The sequence below is a fragment of the Lepidochelys kempii genome, chromosome 10 (genome assembly GCF_965140265.1).
Source record: "Lepidochelys kempii isolate rLepKem1 chromosome 10, rLepKem1.hap2, whole genome shotgun sequence".
In the NCBI taxonomy this organism is placed as follows: Eukaryota; Metazoa; Chordata; order Testudines; family Cheloniidae; genus Lepidochelys; species Lepidochelys kempii.
The window spans coordinates 5011144-5023226 of NC_133265.1; positions in this window are offsets into that span (position 1 = coordinate 5011144).

Here is a 12083-nt window from a genome sequence, read left to right on the forward strand (position 1 = left end):
GAGACGGCAGGATTAATAGCGCCATGCTCCGTTCTGCGATGCACAGAACAGGGTTTAATTGTTTTGTGAGTATTGGCCAAAATAAACATTCAGGAATCCCGAACGTGTCTGTTACTCTTCCCTTGCCTTGCTGGCAAAAGCTGAAGTTTTTCAGCCCTGGTCCCTTCTGGCTGGGGAAAGTTTAATCCTCCTCTTAACACTCAGCTATTTTGCACCTCAGTGAGCACTGAAAAGGTGGTACTGTCCCTACCGGCCTCAATGAGTCACCTAAGCATGTTGGGCCAGCTTTCCCACAAGGGGAAGAATGCAGTCAGGAATCTCTGCTGGACACCAGCCTGAGACTTGCATTGCATTGATTGGCTCAATGAGTGATTGCGACAAACCCTGGGGCTGGAATAGGAGGAGAGGGCAAATATAAGATCAGGTTGTTGTGTGCACACCCTGATGGTCCTTGTAAATATAGACTGTGGCTATAACCAGGCCCCACTGCACGCTGCATGTTCTATAACCAGAGAGAGACGTGACAGACATTAGCCATGTTTTCCTCTTCTTTATGGGCAGCAGGTGTGGAATAGAGTGCCTGGGAGACATTGAGATCTGGTGTCACTGACTAGTTTCCCTTGACTTGGTTGGGGGCACAGAGATGGCAAGAAAGTCAGACAGCCCCTTGCCTCCTACTCTGCTGCTGATGCTCTCAGAGGGCCAGGATGGGTTGTCTGTGGCCAGCCAGGGTGCTGTCAAGAGGGTGCCACTCACTTCCTGTGCCCCCAGCCAGGGTCCCCTTGCCCTAGTGGAGAAGAGTAGTGGTAGAGTGGACAGAAGTTCAGTTGCCCTTACTTCTCCTGTGGCTGATGTCACTTGCAGGGGAGCTGAGGACAGTCCAGATGTTCAGGAAGCAATAAAGAATCTTCCTCACCAGGGGCAGCCTCTGGCACTGGGCCACAGGGTTAAAAGCAGAGCTGGCTGGGAAATTTTCAGGGCATCTGTTTTTCATCAGAAGACATTGATTTTTGTCGAAACCGAAACTTCATGGCATGTACCAGGTTCAACAAAACTTTCAGTGGGAAGGTTTCTCAGGTCCAAGATGGAATTTTTGGTTAAAACCAGAGAGAGGGAGAAGAAAGTAAAGGCATTCCAGAGGAATATATCAATATCTTTCATCCAAGCAGATAGCTATGCAGTCTAGACCTTTTGCGCCCCATTAATTTTGTTTAGATGCCTCGTTTTTCTGATAACATAGGAGCAAATGCTCATGGGTCAACGAGGATTTCCAGCTTGGAAGTGTCACAGTTGACACATTTGCAGAGTTTAGGTGAGTATGAGCGACACAGAGCTGTGCCACAGGTCACCACAACTTTGAATACACGGGATCTCTGCAGTAAGGTAAATAATTTTGCAGCTTTATTGACATTGTCAATCCTAGCTGGAGATCTCTATAGAACTGACTAACCACTCCAAAATGGCTTGTTCCAGTGTGAACTGGACGTTGTGCAAAACCTGGAATGGAGTGGTGGGGTTAGACAGCTATCACACTAACACCCATGTGTTTTGCTTGTGACCACGTCACGTGCACATTTAATGAAAGCCCTACAAGTCACTGCTCACTTCTGGCTAGACTGTGCAACCTTTCCTCACATGGATGAGCACTCACTCAGTCTACTCGCCCCATTGACTTGCCCTCAGCAAGAAGATGTATAAGAATCTCTTCAATCCATGAGGTAAGGAGCCATGAAGGTAGAGGACCTGGAGGGCAGAGACAAACTCTGAGGTTCCCTTCCCCGTTTTTTCCCTCTGTTCACTTCATTGGGGAGAATTTATAGGAGAGTTATTGGAATATAAAACTGAGAATTCAAGCCTGGTTGGAGGAGATAGATAGAAATAGAGATTGCAGTTCTAAACAGGTAGAGGAACTCAAAACAATCTATGAAAGGAACTGGTATATTTTATTAAAACTAAGCGGAAAGACAGCTTAAACTGAAAGCATTGTACACATTAAGGGACATCTATGGTTAGGAAAAAGTAAAATAGTTTGCCTGATGTTGCCTATACAGCAGTAAAATGGTAATCCATACACACTCTTTTTAATAAACGTTCCCACCCAAGTGGCTGTGGCATGGCTTGAACAAATCCTGATCAAAGATCTCTCATAAGTCCAAAATAAAGCAAATTAAATACACCTATGGGATTTCTGGCAGAGCCGTCAGATGAATATATGACACTATTGTGTTTATAGCGCAAGAATAATAGACCCAATTCTGCTCCTCTTACAGTGGGCAGTGACTTACTCCATGAGTTTCAATTGTGATTCCAATGGGACTACTTATGGGCTCAGGTACTACGCCATATAAGTAAGGGTGGCAGAATGGAGCCCCTTGTCAGAGCAATATGCAGCCCAACCCAACCACAATACAATTGATCATCGTATTATGACTAGTATTTATCTAGTAGACATGTGTTTCTTCCAGCCTCATGCGTGCCTCGCAGCCTGAAACCCTAAAGATTTTGGAACGGAAGCTGGCCCCTGGATAGGTTCCTATTAGCTATATGGTGACACTGCTCCCCAGCAGAGAAAAGACCGCAGCATGGTGGAGAGGTCCAGGTTGTTGTATTGGGAGACGAGAACTCACAGTCATCTCACTTTATTTTGATTTGTATTTTTTGGCAGGAAAAATGGTGATTCCCTGCCCCCCCCACCCCCCCCAAATAACACTGCTGGTGTAAATTGCTGCAGCTCCCTTGACTTCAATGGCACTGTGGCAATTTACACCAGCCAGGGACTTGGCCCTATTAGTTTTATTTGTAACCAGGCGTAGTAAATGTGTCGTGCACAGAAAAGTGGGTCAAATTCATTGCTAGCTTCACTCTGTTGATACCAGTGGAGTTACAACAGCAATGCATCTGCCCTACCACAGCCCCCTGTTGAATCAGTATTTCAGTCTGTGTCCTTTACCCCTGCAACCTTCCCCACAACTGGACTTTCCTCCAGGTAACCCTATGGGCTGGCTTCACCCTTGCTGACCAAGGAGATGCAGAGTAGGCATTGGGTGCTGCTCCTGAGAAGGGCTTGGCCTTGGGAGTTCAGCTGGAGAAGACTTTGCATACCCATGGATGGGGCAAAGTGAGCAGATCTGAAGGGTCCTTTGGGGATTTTCTGCTGCTGCTCCGGGTCCTGGTGTGAGGCTCTTGTACTGCTCTTCTCTCCAAACGGCTGAGCGACAACACCCACAATGTGCTGTTTGGCATAGTGCTAATGTGCTTTCCCTTTTCTCAGGGATGATTGCATTGCCCCAGGGAAACAGAGTGATGTACTGTGCGTGTTTGCTTTTCATGGCATCACGGCTTCCCTTGGGGGGATATGAAACGTCTGCAGCTGCCAGCTCAGCTAGTTTGGGTCAGGGGAGGAATTAAAGGAAGGAGGAACACGGTGAAGGCAGAGCCTGTGTCGGTGGTGTTAGAGAAACCTGCTCAACATGGAGATTCCAATGGTAGCGGACAAGGCATCCAGCAAACGGAAAGCTGGTTTGGATCCTGATGCTGGATGATGGAAAGAATAAAAATCAGAATTACTTGGCTTGTCCATGTGATCAGCATGGTCAGACCCGAACACCCAAAGGGGTGATGGCATATCGTGTTTGCATTCAGGCACTCCTGGCGGGATTGTATGTATACAGAGAGGTGTTGCCTTTTGGCCTACATCACCTGTTACCCCTAGAGGCCCCCTAACGTCACACAGCTGTGCCACAGCGCCCCACAGCTAGTTACAGGTGGGGAGCGTGGTAGAATAGAACTTACTATACATGAAAGGACCGACTTTCCTCTCGCACTAGGGCAGGGCAGCTGGGCCAGCGGTATTGGTGGAGGTGATGGCATTGCCGATGTATAGCAGGAGTAAACCCCTGAACTAAGTGGAGCCACACCAGTCTGTACTGACGAGAGTAGCCGGCACTTTGTACTATATGACAGTCGAGCATTTTCGAACAAAAGCCATTTAAGAATTTGTCTCTGTAACCCCCCGCATGCCCTCCAGCCCAGGCCTGACGAGGCTGTCTCCAGTTCAGCTCCCCTGGCTTCATTTCCCAAGCCCGTATATTATATACCCTCTACAGACTGAGGAACAATACCGTCTGGTTCAGTGGGCCTATGTGCAATGAGTTTGGGGTATCAGCCATGCAGGTATATTTGAGCAAACAATATTATAATATGTCACTCATTGTAGGCAGCAAAAAGGCCAAGGGCTGACGGTCTGTGGACATTGACCTCTCCTCTGTCTCAGAGAGAGAGTTTCTTCAGCTCAGGGATGGGACCTTGGCTGGGTCAGTATGAGGATGCTGCCCTACAGAAGCTTCAGCCTTTGTTATAGTTGGCATGTATAAGGGCTGCTAAAATCTCTCTTCAGGAGCACTGCAAAGCCCTACGCGCATTACTACTTCCTCACATGCCCTGGTGGGTCTGGAGGCATGGCGCTGAGATGCTCTAGGATTCTTTCCCAGTCAATTGCAGAAGGCTTTGTCTGTCCTTGCAGGGGATTGTGGGACTGCACTGGAGGACTACCAAAATTCGAATAATTATTCTGGAGTCTCGCTGCGAAGTGGGTGGATTCCAGCCCATGTGAACTGGCAGCCTCGGCTCAAATCCTAAGCTCAAAGCACCTCCAAACCCTGGTGTGAGGTTTTTCAGTGTGGATGGCAGGGGAGTTTGCACTTGCTAAGAGCCCATGTGAACTGTGCAGTGAAGACATACCCGGAGTGTGCGTAAATGTGTGCTAAGATGTGCCTGACAGGACTGCAATGCACGCAGTATCTGGGGGGGGGGCATGTTTCATACTGTGAAATTATAGCACTCCCCGGTGGGGTGTCATTGCTTCATTTGCTAGTAGCTGTAACGGGTGCCCTTATGAATAACAGAACGCATATTCTGGTGCTGGTCATTAAGAGACTCAAATGACTGTGTTAGTCAAGGGGTATTTTTCCACTGGGATTGTTTCCTGAGACTTTCCTTCTTCCTAACTTTCATGATTGTACGGATACATACCGGTGACCGGTTCAAGAACGATGTATCCTGGTGGTAGTGGCTTTGGTGGCCATGTCGTGTTGGTAGCTGGTTTTTTAGTGGCTGTCTTGGGGGTGATCATGGTTGTGGAAGACATGGTGGTGGCCGGTGCAGGGGGAACAGCAGTCTTGCCAGGGCTTGTGGGAGATGGGGAGGTGGAGTTTGGGGTGGGCTGGGGGGGAGTGACAGGCTTCTTGGGGGAGGTGATGAAGGTGGTGTTGTGGGTGGGACTAGGTGGGGAGGTAGCAGGTAGGGAGGTGGTATTGTGGGTGATGCTAGTTGGGGTGATAATAGCAGTTGGGGAGATGATAGTGTGGATAGTAGCAGGTAGGATGGTGATATTGTGGGTGGTGGCAGGCGGGGAAGTGGGGAAGTGGCTAGTAGTGGTATTGTGGATGGTAGCAAGTGGGGTGACAAGAGCAGGTAGGGAGGTGGTGTCATGGGGGGTGGTGACATTGTAGGTGGTGGCAGGTAGGGAGGTGGTGTCATGGGGGGTGGTGACATTGTAGGTGGTGGCAGGTAGGGAGGTGGTGTCGTGGGGGGTGGTGACATTGTAGGTGGTGGCAGGTGGGGAGGCGGTGTCGTGGGGGGTGGTGACATTGTAGGTGGTGGCAGGTGGGGTGGTGGTGTCGTGGGGGGTGGTGACATTGTAGGTGGTGGCAGGTGGGGTGGTGGTGTCGTGGGGGGTGGTGACATTGTAGGTGGTGGCAGGTGGGGTGGCGGTGTCGTGGGGGGTGGTGACATTGTAGGTGGTGGCAGGTGGGGAGGCGGTGTCGTGGGGGGTGGTGACATTGTAGGTGGTGGCAGGTGGGGAGGCGGTGTCGTGGGGGGTGGTGACATTGTAGGTGGTGGCAGGTGGGGAGGCGGTGTCGTGGGGGGTGGTGACATTGTAGGTGGTGGCAGGTGGGGAGGCGGTGTCGTGGGGGGTGGTGACATTGTAGGTGGTGGCAGGTGGGGAGGCGGTGTCGTGGGGGGTGGTGACATTGTAGGTGGTGGCAGGTGGGGAGGCGGTGTCGTGGGGGGTGGTGACATTGTAGGTGGTGGCAGGTGGGGAGGCGGTGTCGTGGGGGGTGGTGACATTGTAGGTGGTGGCAGGTGGGGAGGCGGTGTCGTGGGGGGTGGTGACATTGTAGGTGGTGGCAGGTAGGGAGGTGGTGTCGTGGGGGATGGTGACATTGTAGGTGGTGGCAGGTAGGGAGGTGGTGTCGTGGGGGATGGTGACATTGTAGGTGGTGGCAGGTAGGGAGGCGGTGTCGTGGGGGATGGTGACATTGTAGGTGGTGGCAGGTGGGGAGGCGGTGTCGTGGGGGGTGGTGACATTGTAGGTGGTGGCAGGTGGGGAGGCGATGTCGTGGGGGGTGGTGACATTGTAGGTGGTGGCAGGTGGGGAGGCGATGTCGTGGGGGGTGGTGACATTGTAGGTGGTGGCAGGTGGGGAGGCGATGTCGTGGGGGGTGGTGACATTGTAGGTGGTGGCAGGTGGGGAGGCGATGTCGTGGGGGGTGGTGACATTGTAGGTGGTGGCAGGTGGGGTGGCGGTGTCGTGGGGGGTGGTGACATTGTAGGTGGTGGCAGGTGGGGTGGCGGTGTCGTGGGGGGTGGTGACATTGTAGGTGGTGGCAGGTAGGGAGGCGGTGTCGTGGGGGGTGGTGACATTGTAGGTGGTGGCAGGTAGGGAGGCGGTGTCGTGGGGGGTGGTGACATTGTAGGTGGTGGCAGGTAGGGAGGCGGTGTCGTGGGGGGTGGTGACATTGTAGGTGGTGGCAGGTGGGGAGGCGGTGTCGTGGGGGGTGGTGACATTGTAGGTGGTGGCAGGTGGGGAGGCGGTGTCGTGGGGGGTGGTGACATTGTAGGTGGTGGCAGGTGGGGAGGCGGTGTCGTGGGGGGTGGTGACATTGTAGGTGGTGGCAGGTAGGGAGGTGGTGTCGTGGGGGATGGTGACATTGTAGGTGGTGGCAGGTAGGGAGGTGGTGTCGTGGGGGATGGTGACATTGTAGGTGGTGGCAGGTGGGGAGGTGGTGTCGTGGGGGGTGGTGACATTGTAGGTGGTGGCAGGTGGGGAGGTGATGTCGTGGGGGGTGGTGACATTGTAGGTGGTGGCAGGTGGGGAGGTGATGTCGTGGGGGGTGGTGACATTGTAGGTGGTGGCAGGTGGGGAGGTGATGTCGTGGGGGGTGGTGACATTGTAGGTGGTGGCAGGTGGGGAGGTGATGTCGTGGGGGGTGGTGACATTGTAGGTGGTGGCAGGTGGGGAGGTGGTGTCGTGGGGGGTGGTGACATTGTAGGTGGTGGCAGGTAGGGAGGTGGTGTCGTGGGGGGTGGTGACATTGTAGGTGGTGGCAGGTGGGGTGGTGGTGTCGTGGGGGATGGTGACGTAGGTGGTGGCAGGTAGGGAGGTGGTGTCGTGGGGGATGGTGACATTGTAGGTGGTGGCAGGTAGGGAGGTGGTGTCGTGGGGGATGGTGACATTGTAGGTGGTGGCAGGTAGGGAGGTGGTGTCGTGGGGGGTGGTGACATTGTAGGTGGTGGCAGGTAGGGAGGTGGTGTTGTGGGGGGTGGTGACATTGTAGGTGGTGGCAGGTGGGGTGGTGATGTCGTGGGGGGTGGTGACATTGTAGGTGGTGGCAGGTGGGGTGGTGCTGGTATCAGGGGTAGCGGAAGTCCCACTGTTAGTTGTTGCCATTGAGACTGGCTCTGACATTCCTCCGTGCAGACCAATGCCCAGGATGCTGTCCAGTTCTGTCTGATAGTGCCTCTGGATCCAGCTGGTCACGGAGGGATGATTTTCAGCTCTGTTTAGATCAGGGAGGTTTACCCCAAGCAAATTTTTCACATTCTGGACACTGAGGTTCTGCAATGCATTTGTGAAACCAGTTCAACCTCACAAACAGGCCGTGTCACCAGAGGCTACTTTTTCTAATACGATTACTGACGAAATAATAACGTTTTAAAAAATATGTATTAAAGACAGAGAATCCCAAATCCCTCCCATACAGTTCTGATTGGACAATAGCCTTGACGCTAACACTTGCTAAACATAATTCCGCAGCCTCTCTCCTGTTAAGTTACATTCCCTGTCTACTGAGACCGTCAGCTCCTCAGGACGGTGAATGTGTAAAGCATTACTCACATGTCAGCGGTGCTACCGGCATAATAAATAATATAAACCCCCTTTCCCGTGGATCTCTCTCCACCGGCTCTTCTGCAGCATTGCATTGATGGACATTCCACTAGAGAGCCTGACCGTACCAAGACAGCTGGTAGAGTCTCGAGCAATGGAATTGGGGGTCTTCTACTAGGCATCAGCCAGCAGTTTAAGGAGCATGCAAGGAATGCATGTAACATACCTGCAGTTCGTTGGGTTTTAAGGAAGTAAATGTGTCAATATCCATGGCAATATTAGATCCTGCTAAGTGTTCCAGGTCCTTTACGGGAGCTCCACCTTAATAAAAATAGGTAGGGTTTTTAATAAACTTCCAGATGCGGTAGCATTTTCCAAGCAGGGAGCAGGGTGGTTACTGCATGTCTTTTATAAACATCAATAGTGTGTCTAAAAAGCTCCCCCTATCTCTGCTAGTTATGGCAATTGATGGAGGACGGTGGGGAGGAACAGTCCTGTATCAACTGCACTGGAATAAGAGAAGGGAAAAGTTTAAATACCTACCTAAATATGGCTGAATTAAAGGGTAGTAAGCACTGGTTCCAGTCTGGATAGCAAATGCATCACGGGCTTTTGCATACAGCCGGTCTTTCTTGCTTTGTGAACAAGAAGAAATGTCTAATTTCCCAGCAGTCCTAGGTGAAGGGAAAGTCGCACGTTACAATCTGTTGGCTCTTACCCAGAATGAGAGCAAACAAAGGCCCAATCCTGTGAACAGATGAACCCTCCCAAGATCCATAGCTAATTGGATGGGTGATTTACTCCTTAATCCTAAATATGGCAAGCCATCTGACCCTGTGAATAAGGGCTAATAAACTGAGAATGGTGGCAGGGCCAGCAGCTCCTGTTGGCCACTCTGCTGAGTATGAACTCAGCACAGCAAAGAATCTGGCCTATGACATTTCTGCAGGAACAGCCCAAAATTGCATGGTTTTTTTTGCTACCATCTCAGAGTGCAACCATGTATATCATTTATTTCCCGGCATCACCCCAAGGCTCCCTGAGAACGACTGTTTTCCAATTAGCTCACTCCTGTTATTTTTTGGCATTTTCTCTCCAAGGTTTCTTCCCAGGTTTATTGTAATTTTTCATTCCTACCCATAGTTCTAACCTCTGAGCAGAGCTGTCACTACCGGAGGAGGGGGTGGGGCAAAGGGGACATTTGCACCTCCCTCCCCCCCAAAAAAATCTTCAAGGGGCCCCAAATTGTCAGAAAGTCAAACATATGTACAAAATTATCCAGTGATAAGCAGTGGAACAGCTGCAGATTGGAGTGTTCTCGTCTGTTATAGAAATTATAAATCTTTGCAAATACCAACGCAGTATCCGAATTTTACTTCTTAAAGCCCTTAAAATCCAAGATTTTGTAGTGATCCAACTAGCCTCTTGACTCGGAATGTTGTTTGTTTTTTAAACAGCGACACCCAGGCCCCAAAGTACCCACATGCCTCCCCCCCCACACATAATGGGATCCTACAACCAGCCCTGCTCCATAGCAGGCAAATCTTTCAACTCTTACGAGCACAAGTATTCCTTACTCCAAGCTATCAGTTCCTTTGCAAGGGTTACTTGTGTGAAGGCACAGAGAGGTTAAGTGACTTGCCGATGGTCACACAGCGAGTCAGCGGAAGAATCAGACCTAGAACCCAGGCCTCCTGACTCTCAGTGCTATGTTTGGTCCGCTAGTGCCCAGCTGCAAGACCGCGCTCACAAACTCTCCAGCTTGGCTTTGCAGACCCAAGAGGTGTCCGGAATCTGGAGGGTTTTCAGGAGCGCTTGTTACAACACACTCTGAAATAGCAGAGTTGTGTTCAACACTGCTCAGCACTAACATGAGTCTAAAGATTCACTCATGAAATTAAAGTGCCCCTTCCGTTTCTAAAGATGATTTACCCAATTGCTTCTGAGCTTATTTTATTAATCTGATCATCGTCCAGACCACACAGATCTCTACCACCAATTTTCTGAAGTAAGGGTCCAGTTAAGGTGCCCCCCAGGTCCGTGTATCTAGTGATCAGTTGTTTGGCCTGGAAAACAGAATGAAAGAAGGTGAATTTATTTAGGGAATACAAACCCTCCCTATAAAAACACACAAGAGTACTATAGTAACTGCTACAAACACTGTATTCTTTGAGCGATCAAAGCTATGACTGTCAGGAACAGAGAAACTGACTCATTCTAGCCCACGCAGCCAAGATGAAAAGAGGAAGAATGTAAATCCAGATCTTTGCTCATCTATGCCTGCTGGCCAATGCCCCTGGGAGAGTCTCCTTGGCCCTGTACATGTTATAGCTGCATCCCCTCCATCAAATACCTCTCCCAAAACTCACTTCTCGCAGCAGGCTTGTTAAATTGAATCCTGTGTTGTACCCATCTTTCTAAATATTGGCTCAGATTCTCTACTCCTGTTCTGGTTACTTTGCTTTGCTGCGTCAGCACAAGATGGTAGAATCTGGCCCTAACCGGGCAGTTGAGAATTCTCCCTGTGTAAAGGAAACCAGCACATTTGGCTCCTACTTCCATTGCCCCTCTGCAGCCTGGTCTCTTGCTCTATCGCATCAATAGCTATGTTAACAGCTGCTGGCATTTTTACCCCAGATGCCTTCCAGCTTCCGCCAGACGGATCCAGTAAGGCTGATAGCGTGTCACCGGAAGTCACTCGCCAAGTGCTGATCTCATTCCCTTCGTAGCGGCGTGATAACTGGCCAAACAGCTTTAACTGGTCCTCTGGGATCCCAGCAGGGAAAATCTGGAAGGTCCAGGGTGACTCGTTAGCAAAAGGAATATCACTGAACGTGCTGAACTGCTAGATGTACGTGAAACATGGATATCAAGAGCAGGAGGCTAATTCCAACTGGGTTAAAGTGTAACAGGAAATCCTGTTTCTACCTCTCGCTCACCACCGGACACAACATCCTCTTGGCTTCTGTCCCTCCTTACTTTTACCACTGCCCTCCTGCTTCCCCTGGGTCTCTGTCTCTTTGTGATAGCTTTGGCTTGATTTCTGATGGCGAATCCCTGTGGGTATTGAGCTGAGATGCTCTAGTCATATGGGCAGCCAACGTCCCGAAACCAGGCATGTGAGTAACATTACAGATTACCAACATCTACCCAGTTAGACACCCAATGCAGGCTCCTCTGGGCCATTCTCCTCTCATCCTTGCCGATTCTGCAGCTCTGATTTTGCATTTGACTCTTACTTCCCTTGATTCAGCTCCTCGCTTCACCTCGCAACCATTCGACTTCCTCTCCATGATACCCTCTTCCTCCTTCCTCCTCCAGTGCTAATCACCATTCCCTCTTCCTTCCCCTCATTCTCCCACTGATCTTCACAGTGCTCCTTACTTCTCTCCTGAACTCTCCCCCACACCTCTGTCCCCGTCCTAACCCCACCCCCCTACAGCAAATGATACCCACAGCACTACAGATGATAAATGTAGACCACATTATTGTTTTAACAAAAGATGGACCAGAGCTGCAAAGTTCAGCCCTCGATTCCTCTTTGAGCTCAGACTCGCTGCTTTTGAATGATTTCTGCATCATCTCCCTGGCATTTTTCATCATCGCTCAAATTGTGCCATAGCACTGAGGGGGCAGGAGAACTTGGCCCGAACCAGACTCTCTTCGTGTTCCTTGTAGTGAGGAGTGAACTCAGCCCTGAGGGAGCACGTCAAAAAATTGTGCCTCCAGACAAGGTGATTGGAGTAGCTTTCGGAAACTGCTTCTCCTCCAGCACCAGGTCTCCAGGGGCCGCAGAAGAGACAGTGACACAGAGGATGCACTCTGGTTATGTGGCCTCGTGATATGGTTTAGTAGGGGTTAGCACAGACGGGCAGAGTCCCTGGAATAATGACACAGGCCTGAATTCAGTAAA